The sequence below is a fragment of the Salvelinus alpinus genome, chromosome 39, assembly GCF_045679555.1.
Source record: "Salvelinus alpinus chromosome 39, SLU_Salpinus.1, whole genome shotgun sequence".
Classification (NCBI taxonomy): domain Eukaryota; kingdom Metazoa; phylum Chordata; class Actinopteri; order Salmoniformes; family Salmonidae; genus Salvelinus; species Salvelinus alpinus.
The window spans coordinates 5,780,448-5,797,037 of NC_092124.1; the positions used below are offsets into that span (position 1 = coordinate 5,780,448).

Here is a 16,590-nt window from a genome sequence, read left to right on the forward strand (position 1 = left end):
CGGTTTGGAGCAACGTCTTGCAGGAGGGTAGCTCTCCAGGAGGAGGGTCGGCCACCCACGTGCTAGTCTGTCTGCTCTATGGACTTGAGGGTGATCGGTTAGGAGAAAGAGGTAAAGGAGGAGGGGGATGAAAGGAGGAACTCTTCTGAAGTTAAGGATGTTGTTTAGCTTAAAGCAGTCAAAAGCGTGTTTCTGCAATCATAAACATGATTTTCCTGTGTTTTATATATATTTCCACACTATGAGGTTGGAATAAAACTGTGGAAATTATGATAATGCCCTTTTAGTGTAAGAGCTGTTTGAAAAGGCTGCCTGAAATTTCTGCCTGTTTTGGTGGGAGGGAGTTTTGGCCTGCCTGGTGACTTCACCAGGTGGTAAATTAGTTAATAGACCAATAAGAAAGAGAGTTCCAAACCTCTGCCAATAACAGTTTGTTTTCAGTTTTCCCCTCCCCACTCCGACAGCTAGCTAATTTCTTGCTTGAGAAATGTATTTTTGCTAAGAAGCTATTTTTGTTTCTCTTTGACCATTTTAATTGAAAACGATCACAGTATGGTACTTAATTGTTACCCAGAAATGATTTGATATTGAGATAAAAACGGTTGTATTGTCCCTTTAATGTCTTTAGACAGGTTCTCCAGAACTACATTGCTTCCTGCCGGGCACCCAATTCCCTATAGCAGTGTTCTTCAAAGTCTGGGTCATTTGCCCTATAGTGTAGGGAATAGGGAGCCATTTGGCACACACACTAATGTGGGAATTAATCCAAGTAGAGCGCAGGGAGAGGCGTGGGGGAATATCACTGAGTCAGGGAAGTCTGTAATGCAGGGTGAACTATAGGCTCCCTTATGCATCCCAACTATGCTGTCTCTTTCCCTGCTTCTCTCTAAGAAAGCCACAATAAACCATGTTTTTTAGCCTTCGTCACATCACCTTCAAATCAAATCAAATCAAATTTTATTAGTCACATACACATGGTTAGCAGATGTTAATGCGAGTGTAGCGAAATGCTTGTGCTTCTAGTTCCGACAATGCAGTAATAACCAACAGTAATCTAACCTAACAATTCCACACTACTACCTTACACACACACACAAGTGTAAAGGGATAAAGAATATGTACATAAAGATATATGGATGAGTGGTGGTACAGAACGGCATGGCAGATGCAGTAGATGGTATAGAGTACGGTATATACATATGAGATGAGTACTGTAGGGTATGTAAACATAAAGTGGCATAGTTTAAAGTGGCTAGTGGTACATGTATTGCATAAAGATGGCAAGATGCAGTAGATGATATAGAGTACAGTATATATACATATGAGATGGGTAATGTAGGGTATGTAAACATTGTATTAAGTGGCATTGCTTAAAGTGGCTAGTGGTACATTTTTACATAATTTCCATCAATTCCCATTTTTAAAGTGGCTGGAGTTGAGTCAGTATGTTGGCAGCGGCCGCTAAATGTTAGTGGTGGCTGTTTAACAGTCTGATGGCCTTGAGATAGAAGCTGTTTTTCAGTCTCTCGGTCCCTGCTTTGATGCACCTGTACTGACCTCGCCTTCTGGATGATAGCGGGGTGAACAGGCAGTGGCTTGGGTGGTTGTTGTCCTTGATGATCTTTATGGCCTTCCTGTGACATCGGGTGGTGTAGGTGTCCTGGAGGGCAGGTAGTTTGCCCCTGGTGATGCGTTCTGCAGACCTCACTACCCTCTGGAGAGCCTTACGGTTGTGGGCGGAGCAGTTGCCGTACCAGGCGGTGATACAGCCCGACAGGATGCTCTCGATTGTGCATCTGTAGAAGTTTGTGAGTGCTTTTGGTGACAAGCCGAATTTCTTCAGCCTCCTGAGGTTGAAGAGGCGCTGCTGCGCCTTCTTCACAACGCTGTCTGTGTGGGTGGACCAGTTCAGTTTGTCCGTGATGTGTACACCGAGGAACTTAAAACTTTCCACCTTCTCCACTACTGACCCGTCGATGTGGATAGGGGGGTGCTCCCTCTGCTGTTTCCTGAAGTCCACAATCATCTCCTTTGTTTTGTTGACGTTGAGTATGAGGTTGTGTGTGTGTGTGTGTTTCTGGTCGTGGTGTGGGTCTCTCCGCTGCTGATGAGAAACTATTTCACACACATCCACACCTCTGTCTGGATACGGCCTTCCACAAAGAAGGCTGTTATTAACATCTTGTGGTCCACTTCTTGGATTGTGGAGTCTGATCACTGCCAGTGAGCGCAAAGACTGGAAGTCTGTGGGTAGCTACTAGCATGCTAGCAGATGCTGTATCCATAGACTTCCAGTCATTGTGCTAACGCTCGTTAACATTGACTCGCAAAACTACCTCCAACTTCCATCGTACTGGACACAGAGACATAAAAATGTGTCTGACTCATTGCCAAAATCCCAAAGTATCCCTTTAAATAGCTCCTAGACGTGGGTCACCCAGCGAGGGCTGGGGCTCAGCTGAGCCAGCTGGTAAAAGGCACCAGTGTTCTGGCCTTGTGGCATGAAGTAGCCAGAGGGGGGCGGCTGGTTGACCTCTGTAGCCGTCTGGTGCTCTACTTTCTTCTGGGCACGGCCCACATTGAGCCGCCTCCCGATCAGCTCCTTCCTATTAATATTATGGACCGCCTAAGGAGGTCAGATATACTCCAATTAGACAGAGAGATATCAGTGAGACTACACTCCCCTCCACAGTGCAATTCACCTCTTCCTGAGCTAAAGTAGCTGTTTTGCCAGTCCAATACAAAAAGCACTTCCAAGATCTCCAATAAAAGTGGGCAGCCTTTTCCCCCAGCAGCTCATAAACTACATTTCCCAGTAGACACTGGGGGTGGTAAATGTCACAGCCAGCCTGCAGTGTGCTGGGCACTGCAGTGAATCACCCCTCTGTTCCAAGGTAAACCTCCATTGAAAGTGACTGAGGAATAAGCCCCAGGACTGGTGTGTAGGAGTCGTTCTCGCTGTAGTCCTTCAGGAGAGGAGGTGGGAGAGCGAGAGTTTCTGTATGTTCAGTTAAGGTGAGTTTTGCTGCAGGTATAAAAGTGAACTTTAATAGTAAACTCAGAGTACCGCGTATTGGGCAGAGTACACGGTGAAGGTTTAAATTAGACTTTTAGAAAGAATCCAGCCAAATAATTTATTAACAGTTAAACCAACGTTATTTTTTTACCTCACTTACTCAGTGCCACGCTCAGCGGGATGAAGTGGTCTGCAGCGTTTAATTCAATGGATATGCTGCTGTTCCCGAACAATCAGTTGAATGGTGTGATTGTCCTTTCCCAGAGGGCCGATTTTGTATGATGTGTGCTGCACAAGTTTGGAGTTCAGAATGGTCATAACCATGTTGATCAGGTCACACGCCGCCACACCGACCAAACGAGAGCAAACGAACCTCGAAGACAGTTGAAGAACGGCGCGCGCAACGTATTGCGCTCAACTGGGGGGCGCGTTCAACAGAACGTAACGTTTTGGAATGTTCAGATAGAAGTATGCTTTGTAGAACAAACGTGACTCTCTGACATGTAGAATAAGGAATCACGTTGGCTCTATTCATGGGGTTTCTATCTGAAACGTTTGATCACGTTCGGCCACTGAACGTTTGATCACGTTCGGCCACTGAACGTGGCCCAGGTGTGCTGAAATGAACCAGAGTGGTAAAAGGCTTCATGACAAGAAGATATTGCCCTCTGCTGGAATAGTTTAAACATTACAACACTTTTATCTGCTCTGGTTTGGTACATTATAGTGAGTGACTGGTGAAGAGAGCATGTGTGTTGTCACACACTAAAAGCAGCAAAGAAACTTTTCATACAGGACTGTTCAGCTTCTTAGCCTCAGGACACTTTATGAGCCAATGTCATGTCTTTCAGCGCTCAATTTAATTGACCATTCTCCTTCAACCCATTCAACTTTGTATCCCTTTTTCCATTATTTGAATGAGAAATATGAAAAGTAACCGAGTAAAATGAATTGCACATCAATAGTTTCTATTTGACAAGCGTCATAGTTCGCCCCCCCCAAAAAAAATTGGGGGTGTAATGGTGTGTGTGCCCTGGTTAGCAACACTGTTTTTGTTTCTTTACCCTGGTTTTAAACTCTCCATCTGGACCCACCCTTCTTTACCCATCAACCCCTGCAGCTTTGCGCTGCACACGCTATCCTAACCACGAGATCCATATTTCTCTCTGTGCTTTCTGTTCCTCCTCTCTCTCCCTCCCTCTTTCTCTGTCACCCTCCGCTCTCTCCAGACCTATAAGCTAAACCCAGATGACATAGATTTAGAGAACGAGCCTTGGTATAAGTTCTTTTCCGAGCTGGAGTTCGGCCGTCCGGTAAGTGAGGGTCCGTAACTCCCACCTCGGCACCCCACGCCTTAGGTATACCCCTCTCTCCCCCACTCCCCTCTACCCGTTTAGGCTTCACCCCACTGTAGCTGGGTGGGAATCATGTAGTCCAGGAGTCGTCCAACTCTCGGACTGGAGAGCTAGTTGGGTATGCAGGCTTTTGTTCCAGCCCAGCAGTAACACACCTGATTCACACGAAAGGCTGTTTGTTTTATTTCGCAACGCAGCACTAGAGCATAATCGGTCTTCAGTCTGGACAGAGACTGGCCCGAATCAGGTGTGTTAGTGCTGAGTTGGAACAAAGGCCTGCACGCCAGTAACTCTCCGGGAGCGGAGTCTGGGGGTCCTTCCTGTTGTAGTTGCTTCGGCATGCTGTTGGGTGCTGGGTGCTGTGGTGGTCGCCTGTTGTGTGTAGCTCCTTGTGGCTGGTCTGCTTGTGTCTCTGCGTCTTGGTCAGTTGGTTTTGCGTAGTGTGGCTGTCTCGTTATCAGCTGGCCCTGCGACACGTTGAAAGCTCGAAACCACTTCAAAACAAAACGGAAGTCCCAAATTAATATGGATTGGTCTTCTTTTTTTTATCACAAAATCCTCCTACAAAGGGGGACCTCTTTTTCTACATTTGTATAATTTCCTATTTTTCACCAACAAAATGCAGGTTCTTTTGCAGTGTGTGCTTACCGTTGTTGATAAGCTAGTGGAGCAGCTGGTAGAACTGAGCAGAACAGAGATCAATCGAAATGACATGCTAAAATCGACAAATGAATCGGCAGCATCTGGTCAGAGCATCGTTCTGCACCGTTCTTCATGCTCCTCTTGTTTGTTGCAGCTTGTGTGGTTTCTTTCTGTTTGCTAGTTTAGACATTTTGGTTCCTACCCCTTCTCCCAAAGTGTCAACTCGTTCACTCCTCCTAAACTTGAGGCGACCTAAGGGTTTAAAGGTAGTGGATTGGTTTAAACTTGGGCTGGATTGAGTTCCCGTGTTCCACCATATTCCTTGCACCAGTCCCATTCCTTTGGAAATCCATGAGAGGAAGTGTACAAGTGCACACTTTTGGGGAGAAGGGCGAGAAACACTCTGTTTGTTCTAAGTTGGTCTGTTGTTAGGTCGAGGAAATTGACTTTATTCGGAATGTTCAGCTAGAAATATGCAGTCTAGAAAAGACACGACTGATGTCACGCAGAATAAGAAGCGATCAGAGTTCTATACCACATTTCTAGCTGTAATATTCTTTATGTTGCACTCGGACCACACCACTGAATAAACCCTAGAGAACATAGAAAAGGTTCCTTAATGCGCATGGCTGGAGGTTAGTTTTGAGAGGGATGGTTCCACCAACGTCATGTTTTAGCTAGTCTGTCTTCACAACCGAATCACTGCACTGTAGTGCATATATTCCCTTTCACTCTGCTTTCTGCCTCTTGCTCTCACAATCTGCATGTGTGTGTGTTGCTTTATGGTTATGGGTTTGTAGATGTGCCTAGCAGTAGTGAGTGTGTGTTGGAGCTCACATAATGTACTAGATGTGTTCAAATTGGCTTAATCATAACTGCAATGTGTGTTTGTGTGCATAATATGGATTTGCGTGTGTGTGTGTGTGTGTGTGTGCAGCGTGTCTGAAACTCGTCAGTCTTCAGTTCCTCTGTGCTCTAACGGATGTCACTTTCCTCTCTCCGCCTCGTTTTCTCTCCCCCCATGACGCCACTGCCTCTCCTCCACCACTCCATCTTCACCTCCTCCTCCTCCTCTTCCTCCTCACCGCTGCTTGGGGCTCAAGCCTCCTAAAAAACGTCTGGATTATAATCCAGACATCTGCCCTGGCCGACTCACCGAGGTAAACATTGGCATTCATCAGCATTGTGGGAATGGGAGGGAGTTGAATAGCCTGGTTCTAGATAATTCTGTGCTGTTTTGCCAACTCCTTGTCACGCCAAACTCGTTAGGCATGACTAAGGCTGCAAAATCCTAGTAACTTTCCCAATATTCCCAGTTTTACAGAAACCCTGGATGGAAGAATCCTGGAATATCGAGGGAAGAAGCAGGAAATCCGGGAATCCTCTAACCAGGGTTTCTGGAAAACGAGGGAATTTGGGGAAAGAGACTGTAATTTTGCAACCCTAGGCACGGCAATTCCATAAGGAGTTGGCAAGAGAGTACAAGTAGAGTTTAACGCAAACCTTGCTAATCAACTGTAGTCTTAAATTGCTTTACTACTGATCACCTACATGTTGTGTGATTTGGATGAAAGCTACCATGCTTACTGTGACTATACATTTTATTAGGCCACCTTACGTCGACACAGGCACAACATGTACCTCCATTGTAATTACACTGTCCCTATGTCACTAGAGGACTGATGGGGACAGTTGTCACCATGTATAGTACACCATAGCAGGACATTTTCATCTTTCAGCATCCATATCAGTCATATGTCATTTATCAGTCATAGTCATCTCTTTATTGCGTCTTCAACTGCCTGTATTTACAATGGCCGCTCTGCTAGTGACTCATTTCAGTGTGTTATTACTAGGTATAAACCGGCTGGTTCGAGTCCTGAATGGTGATTGGCAGTTCTAATTACATTTGTAACCAGTTTATAATAGCAGGGGTTTGTGTTATATGGCCAATATACCACGGCTATGGGCTCTGTCCAGACACTCCACGTTGTGTCTTGCCTAAGAACAGCCCCTAGCCGTGGTATATTGGCCATATAGCACACCTCCTCGGGCCTTATGTCTTCATTATAAACTGGGTGGTTTGAGCCCTGAATGCTGATTGGCTGACAACCGTGGTATATCAGACTGTATACCAGGGATATGACAAAACATGTATTTTTACTGCTTTAATTACATTGGTATCCAGTTAATAATAGCAATAAGGCACCTTGGAGGTTTGAGGTATATGGCCAATATACCACGGCTAAGGGTCTTGTCCAGGCACTCCGAAATGTGTTGTGCCCAAGAACAGCACTTAGCCGTGGTATATTTGCCATATACCACACCCCCTCGTGCCTTATTGCTTAAATATAACAGCATAAACAGTACTGCACTTATGTATTTCCAATATACTCGTGAAAAACTTACTCTAATCATGATCTCTCTCTTGTCTATCAATTATGTCTATCAATTTATCTATCTCTCTCTCGCTATATCGCTATCTAATTGATCTGTTGACAGCGTATTATTGATGTGAATCTCAAGACTGTATAAATTGTAAAGGTTGCTGTCAGCCCATGTATATCATGTCACATGTAAAGCTCACATTTGAATAGGTCAGCTTTGGGATTCAATATGTATCTGCTGATCTAGGGTCAGTTTTCCTGTTGGAATCAAAACGAATAAGATGATATGGACAGAGAGGACCTGATCCTAGATCAGCACAGGGCTCAGGTCTGTAGCATAGGGTAGAAACTGCTGCGTTTTATACTTTGTTACCACATGGAGCTAATCCAATGATCCAAAGAGTCCATTTCGGGTCTTCCAGGGGTGCGTCTTAATCTCAAAGCGTGAAAGAGCTCCTCTCTCGCTCTCCCCTTTAGTGCTTCACTTCACTCGTGTCCTTTCTCCCTCCTGAAAGAACCCCTCAAACAGACCAAGGTCAGAGTTCAACAGAATCAGCGGTCACTGCTCTCAGCGCCACCGGTAGGCCCATCCGAGCTTCCGTACACACGCCATGTGGAACCTACCTCCGTCATGCCGTCAGCCGGGGGAGCGTTTTGAGCGTGGCGCCACGGCGGTAGTGGCGGCGTGCGAGCTGAGCATTGTGTGTACCACCGCCACCACCTCCTCCACCAGTCTTTGTTCGTGCGGCTCTCACTCCTCCTCTCCCTCCCTTTTGTTGTCTGCCCTCTTTCAGACGGCGCTGTACTTCACTCCGACTGCTGACCGGGTTCCAGAGAGGCCGGCGAGGTGAGTCTTCAATTCCCTCTCTCTCTCTCTCTCTCTCTCTCTCTCTCTCTTATTCTCTGCATCGCTCTCTCCCCCTCCTCCCCCTCTCTCTCATTCTCTCTCTCTCTCTTATTCTCTGCATCGCTCTCTCCCCCTCCTCCCCCTCTCTCTCATTCTCTCTCTCTCTCTTATTCTCTGCATCGCTCTCTCCCCCTCCTCCCTCTCGCTCTAGCGGCACGGCGTCCCAAACTCTCTCTCTCTCATATTATCACCTTCACAAGGACACTCAGTGTTTTGTAGCTCTGTTGATTGAACATACGTCGGGGTGGGTTTGTGTCAATGTGTGTGTGTGACGGCTGACTCTCCACACACACACACACACACACTCCCCAACCCTGCATACATTATCCACTCAGCCTATTGATTCTGTCCTTCAACCCTGTCCCCCTCCGCCTCCCATTCCCTTTCACCGATGCTAGGCTTAATCAGTTCGATTTGCTCCGAGATGGTTGAAAAGAGGATGTTATTCATGGAAGACTGACTGGGATTGTATTCGGTGTAGTTGAAAGAACTAGTAGCCTGTTTAACCCACACTAGAAGTCTTGATCTGAAGGCTTTTTAAAAAAAAAAATGTGTTGAGAGGTTTACAGCCAGTCGGCCGAACCCGGACTCGACTCTCTCGTCGCCAGGGGGCATGTGTAGTCCAGGTCTAGGGCGTTGTTAAGGAGCAATAGCAGTCGTGCTCCATCATCCTAATGTGAATTGAATCGACGGCGATGACGTTTACATGAATTAGTCAAGTTCAACAACTTAGCTTTGTTCTTTTAAAGGTCTATTTTCCCGCTTTCTTTTGTTCCTTGCTAAGGGTCTCTTTGTTGAACCACAAAAGGGCGATGACCGCTATTATACCAGAGGGAATTATAACCCAGGATATTATATGAACTGGGTCAAAGGAACAATCTGTAATATTTCCTTGAATTGAAATAGTAATTGAAGTGTGAGAGTAGTTGGCAAACATGTCCCATCGTATCTTGTTTTGTCCCAAACAAAGTGGTGGGGCTTCCGTTGGGCTGAAACACAGGCCCCGTTCGAATTATTTGGGAACTTACTTCCTGCCTTGAAGTAATGACTGATTTAGAAATAATGGCTGAACAGGTGACAGACTGTGGAATGTGGCTTTAAAACCGTGTGTTCTATCACTTTCAGTGCTGCCAGTGACTACAGGAAGAGGAGGAAGTCGGAGCCGTCGGGTGACCAGGGCAAGAACCAGGTCTCCCCAAAACAACTGGACCCTTACAGAGGCAGCAGCACACTGAGGAAACCAGCCACACGCTCCTCCCCCTCCTCCCCCTCCAGAGCCAAAGGTACACACACAGAGAGATATAGATATATATATATATATATATATATATATATATATACACACATACATACATACATACTGGTACATACATACATACTGGTACATACATACATACATACATACATACATACATACATACTGGTACATACATACATACATACATACATACATACATACATACATACATACATACATACATACTGGTACATACATACGTACATACATACTGGTACATACATACATACATACATACATACATACATACATACATACTGGTACATACATACATACATACATACATACATACATACATACTGGTACATACATACATACATACATACTGGTACATACATAACGTACATACATTCACAAACACTGGACCCCTACAAAGGCAGCACACTGAGGAAACCTGCCCTCCACTCCTCCCCTTCCAGAGCCAAAGGTGTGTACACACACACACACACACACACAATGCAAACAGAGAGACGTATGTGCACACACACTCACACATAAATAGGCATATACACACATGCACACACTGGAACCCTATAGAGCCTGCACCCTGAGGAAACCGGCCATGAATGAGAAACCCATAAAGGATATACACACACACACTCAATACAATCAACCTCCCTCTCTTCCGATGTATAAGCACTCTCAAACACATACGCACGCACACACACACACACACACACTCAATACAATCAACCTCCCTCTCTTCCGATGTATAAGCACTCTCAAACACATACATACACACACACACACACACACACACACACACACACACACACACACACACACACACACACACACACACTCAATACAATCAACCTCCCTCTCTTCCGATGTATAAGCACTCTCAAACACATACATACACACACACACACACACACACACACACACACACACACACACACACACACGCACTTAATACAATCAACCTCCCTCTCTTCTGATGTATAAGCTTTCTCAAACGCACGCACACACACACAAAAACACACAAACTCAATCTTAACAACCTCTCCCTTGCAGATGTACAAGCATTCACACACGCTTGCGCACACACACACACATTCTCTGTGCTCACTCACTCTATGCCCGACAGCAATCAGACCGTACACAAGCCCACTGAGAGACAAATCTCCTCTTCTCACGCTATGCTGAGGGCCTCTTCCAGGTCAAGGAGCATCCAGCCCAGTCTAAATAGCCTTGTGTTGCCACTGTAAACAAACGACCATGTTCCACGAGCTAATGGGAACGTTCTAACTCAGTGTTTCTCAGTCCAATTCAGGGGGTGCACATTTTTGTCCTAGCCCAGCGCTAACATTCCACTGTTTAATTGCTGTATTGTAATTACTTCGCCACCATGGCCTATTTATTGCCTTACCTCTCTTATCCTACCTCGTTTTCACGTGCTGTTTATAGATCTACTGTATTATTGATTGTATGTTTGTTTATTCCATGTGTAACTCTGTGTTGTTGTACGTGTCGAACTGCTTCGCTTTATCTTGGCCAGGTCGCAGTTGCAAATGAGAACTTGTTCTCAACTGGCCTACCTGGTGAAATAAAGGTGAAATAAAAAATAAACAGCCAATGGAAGAAATCTGCTAGGATTACAGGCTAACGCTAACACATATCCCAAACAAATCGACAAGTCAACATATAACCACGCCGTTGTTTAGTCGAATCAGGTGTGTGAATACGGAGCTGGAGCAAAAATGTGAACCCCCCCCCGTCCCGTCGGGGTACCCCCCCAGGAAAGGATTGGGAAATAAAGCCTGTTGTGTGGCGTCTAATTCCGTTCATTATGTTCACAGGTTTTGTCTCATAGTGTGGCGGCAACAGAAAAGATTACTGTTGCATGTACACTGACAAAACATTAAGAACACCTTTCTAATATTGAGTTGCAGCCCCTTTTTGCCCTCAGAACAGCCTCAATTCATCGGGCGTGGACTCTACAAGGTGTCGAAAGCGTTCCACAGGGATGCTGGCCCGTGTTGACTCCAATGCTTCCCACAGTTGTCAAGTTGTCTGCATGTCCTCTGGGTGGTGAACCATTCTTGATACACATGGGAAACTATTGAATGTGAAAAACCCAGCAGCGTTGCAGTGTCTTGCCCATTCACCCTCTGCATGGCACACACACAATCCATGTCTCAAGGCTTGAAAATCCTTCTTTAACCTGTTTCCTCCCCTTCATCTACACTGATTGAAGTGGATTTAACAAGTGACGTCAAAAGGGATCATAGCTTTCACCTGGATTCACCTGGATCAGTCATAGAAAGAGCAGGTGTTCTTAATGTTTTGTGCACTGTGTAGGGTATATCGTGAAAAGGATGTGAGATGTGTATTGTAAATCCCCCCGTCTCTCTCTCTCCACCATTGTGCTCTGTGATTGGCACAATGGAACTGATGTTCAAGTGCTCTGTTTTAGCCTCTCTCTCGTTCTCACCCTCTCCACCATTGCATGATGAAGGCTACAGTATGTTCAAGTGCTCTGTTATAGCGTATATTTCTCCCTCTCTATTTCTTTATCTCTATTCCTCTCACTCTCTTCGCGGTTAATATCCTCTCCTCCTCTTTTCCCCTCTACCACGCTGCTCTGGTTTATGGGATCGTCTGAAAGGTGGGGACGCGTGCGACATGACCTGCTCCCCCCGTTTGAGCTCTTCCCCGGGCCCGTACCTCCGCTCCCCTCTCTCCCCCGTGCCCTCCAACCTCGCCCACCGTCGCCACGGCGACGATGCAAACCCGGGGGCCGCCTCCGCGCCCCTCAAGCGCATCGCCTGCTTCAAGAATGGCTGGCAGACGCGGCGGCAGGACGGCGAGACATGGAGCAGCGCCGAAGACGCGCCGCCCTCGCCCGCAAAGCTGAGGTCGCGTAGCTGTGACAACCTGCTCAACGACGGGCACCCGGGCGGGCACAAGGCTACCCGTTCGGAGAGCGCCGGGTCACTGGTATTCGACAACCCATTGGGGCAAACCGCATCGTCCTCTACCCGCTCCTTGCCTCGCCCGCACCGGCGACGTGCCCACGACGCGCCAGGCTTCCTGAAGCTCTACCGCAAGATGCACCACATCGACCGCGCCCAGCTGCTGCCCTCTGACGTCATCCGCTCGGTCCGTGCCCGCATCCTGGAGCTGGAGCGCCAGCCGCACCTCTTCCCCCGAAAACTCTCCCCCTGGGGGCCGTCGTGGGGCCTGGAGGTCCCTCGCGATACGGTGCCAACGCGCATCTCCACATACGAGCAACTCATCCAGAAGTCCAAGTCCATGCCCGACTTGGGAGATAGCGAGGTCCCGTCTGGCACAACCACGCCCGGCGGATCATCGTCCCGCGCCAGTAGTAGCGGGGGAGGAGGCGGCGGGGGCAGGGAGACACCCGGGTACCCCAAACGCCGTTTCTCCATTGAGTCTCTGCTAGAAGAGGACATTAACAACGGGAATGGGAACGGGACGTCCCATCACGCTCACCAGGGGGCGAGGAGCCCGCCCGAGGGTCAGCCCCGCCTCGCCCTGGACCCCCACGATTTCCCCGACCCCCTCGTTTATCGACGGGCCGCTGTCCCGGGGGCCGAGTACTCTGAGTCTGAGCAGGATGCAGCCGCCTCGGACCTCAGTGACTTTGTCCAAGTCGAAGGATCCTCCTTCTGCAGCGAGAGTGACTTCGACCACTGCTCGCTCACCTCGTCAGTCGAGAGCTTCTACGGCCCCTCCTCCCACCACCACCACAGCCACCCACAGCCACCACAACCCCAGTCATCAGTCTCTCGGTCAGGGTCAGGGCTACCAGCACCGTCACCTCATCAGCTCGTGTAAAGGACGCTGCCCGGCCTCCAACACCCGCTTCACCACCATGCTGCGCCACGAGCGGGAGCGGGCCCGTCAGGATCTCCGGCAGAAACCCCCCCAGACACAGCAAACCAGACACGGGGGAAGGGGAGGGAACGGAGGGGACCACCATGCTCTACCCCCCTCGTCCCAAGCAGCCCAAACCCAGCAGGGGATGTCCAAGCTGGCCTTCCTCGTCAGTCCCGTGCCTTTCCGGAGGAAAAAGGGTGATTCTCCACCCACTTCGAGAAGAAGTAGTGGAGGTCGAAGTACCAGGCCCAAGTCTAAAGAAGCCGTCTATGAAGCTTTGGATGCGGCCTTGAGGGATATCTACGAACACATCCAAGCGGAGCGAGGCCGGAGCGGCGCTAGGCTACCAGACGATGGCATCCTTCGGAGGCTACTGGCTGAGATCCTCCCGGATGTGCCCGAGAGGAGCTCCTCGTTACGGGGGCAGAGGGGGAGCCGCAAGGGGGGTCCCTCGAACGCCTCATACCCCGACGGGAGTCCAAACGTGTACGGCTTGTCGCCGCGGCTACAGTCGCCGCTAAGTGCCTGTTACAGTCGTCATACCGACGCCTCCAATAATGACAACTATGGAGAGGAGCCAGGCAACGGCAATGCAGGTGGAGCATACACACACACACAGTACACACACACACACACAGTACACACACACAGTACACACACACACAGTACACACACCAGCCCTCAGTCCCTCTCCCTCCTCAACTCCCCCAGTACTGCCTGCCTGTGACCACCTCCCTCCTACCAGTCACTGTGCTCCAGCAACGGGCCAATGAACAGAGCTGAGGTTAAAGAAGCCCTGTTCCTATTGGCTCATCCTCAAGACACCCAGGGACCGCATGCTTCCTCTTCATTCCCTTATATGGTTAAATGATTTTGTTGTTGACTGTATTTGGTTCCCTATTATTTAGAGATGTATCGGTCCATCCATGACTAGGTTTGGTTGTGTTATTGTTGGCGTATATCTCTTTTTTCTTTATTGTTTCCCTCCCCTTTGTTACGTGCCTTTTTACGTTGAACCACTTGTATTCATGATTTTGTTATGGATGGTTTATCAATTGGATTGAAATATTTTTTAAATGTACAGTGAGCTCAAAGTATTGGGACAGTGACACCATTTTTGCTGTTTGTCAGACCATGTGTGTTTGTCAGACCATGAGACATCCCGATATGGACGATTTATCAATTGGATAGTTCTATTTTTGGAATGCCCAGTGATTTCTAAGTATTGGGACAGTGACAAATTAACAAAATTGTCACTGTCCCAATACTTCTGGAGCTCACTGTATGTGCTTGCTGGTATAAATGACTTATCCTTCTGTTCTCTTCTGTTCAAATGTTCTGTTCCGGTTTTGTGACGTGCATGCTTTTCCTTTCAATCATACTGTGCTACACTATCCAAACCATGTGTTTACCCCGAAATGGAAATAAAATGCATTTTAATTCATTCATTATTTGATTTAGTCATTTCCTGCCCGACACTCATTTCCTGGATGACGTCACTACCCTGAATGATACCATCACCCATTACGTATACCTCATCACCCATATACGTGGTTTACTCGGGGAGGCCGCAACGCTACAGAACGCTAAGACACAGAATATATTGAATAGAGCGGACATTCCTCTTTTAATCGTGGAGAATAGATACTTGTGTCAGCTCTATAGTGTTGCATGTCCACCTGCGCATTTCACCCTTCTGAATCCTCCCATGGGAAATGTGACGAATAGAGCCAACATGATATTCTGCATAAAAGACCATCATGTCAGTTTCTGCACAATACATTTCTATCTGAGCATGCTGTAGCGGTTTCGCCCTTCTGAACGTGCCTCCTGGCGTCGCTGTGCATGTGTCGTCCCATCGCCATGGTAACACTGTTTTGTTGACCCTGACGATAACCCCTGACCCCTGTGCTGTTCCCCCTCACAGAGCAGGATGCCTCCAGGGGGTACAACACAACCACCAGCGACGGGGGAGGGGGGCAGACCAGACGAGCCACCCCGGACAGAGAGGTAGCCAGAACTTTGATTTTCCAGACTAACTTTGAGGCCCCAATAGCCGAGTGATGAATGAGACTTGGAAGTATAGCATCGCGAGACTAGCTAAACCCGTACATCCCAGTGTTTTCCATAGATTATTTTATTTCCGGGCACATTAAATCTGCAACATTTTCAATTGAAGCCACATTTTTTTAGGTGGGGTCCAAAGAGCTAGACACCCCGTCTATTCAATTCTAGGGGAAACACTGGTACTCCTATTTAGAAGATGTATTGTATTTTTAACATGCTATTACACTACTGGCCCAAAGGGGTGGTTTTCTTCTCTACCAGGTTGTTGATTGATTCAATAAGAATTGTTTCACTGTCCTGATGAGCTTTACATGTCAACATAATTGTATCATATCTGGTAACACAAGACTGCTCTCTCCCCTTTCTCTATATACCTCCCTCCCTCTCTCTCATCTCCATCTTCATAGGTCTCCCATAAGCAGATGACCCAACTCATTCTCTTCTCTCTCCTCCATCAGAAACAGCCTGCCAGAGCTATATATGACTTTAAGGCACAGACTGCTAAGTGAGTAGAGCGGCTGAACGCAATGAGGAGATACGGGGACCGTGGCGTGTGCTGCACTGGTTTGGAAGCATGTAGGCTGGGCACGCGCTTAAAACAGACAGTCCGCTTTTCTTTGAGGGGGCCAAAGTTAACCTCAGTTATGGGCAATAACCTCATATTTGTTATCTCCAGCCCATTCCAGTGTCTACAAGTGAAAATTGGGATCAAAAAGATAAATTGGTTTTCTAGGACTCTACCTCATATTTTATTTACTACGTAATGTAGAAAATTGCTTTGTTCACACACTGTACTATAGACACTGGTATGGTGCAGTGGGTAATTAATTTTAGGTTAAAAAGCAGTGACTTGCTTACCTTCACATCCGCCTGCTTAATCATTTCCCGACCTTGAAAGGCATGCATGGACGAGTGTTGCTGCCATTGCTCTTCATACTAAAATGGTGCTTGGCTAGTCTCTTAGACATCCAGCTTGCCTCCCACAATGTTCCGGCTTAATACCCTTAGAGTTTGGGCTCGAGACTAGTTCCTGGCTGGTTAACAATGTCACATTGACGATTCCATATGACTCA

At 47.4% G+C, this 16,590-nt stretch overlaps 1 pseudogene; it reads left to right on the plus strand.

Moving 5' to 3' along the window:
* The window catches only part of LOC139566932 (sorbin and SH3 domain-containing protein 2-like), an 87,304-nt pseudogene that overhangs the window by 58,925 nt on the left and 11,789 nt on the right, over positions 1-16,590 (plus strand).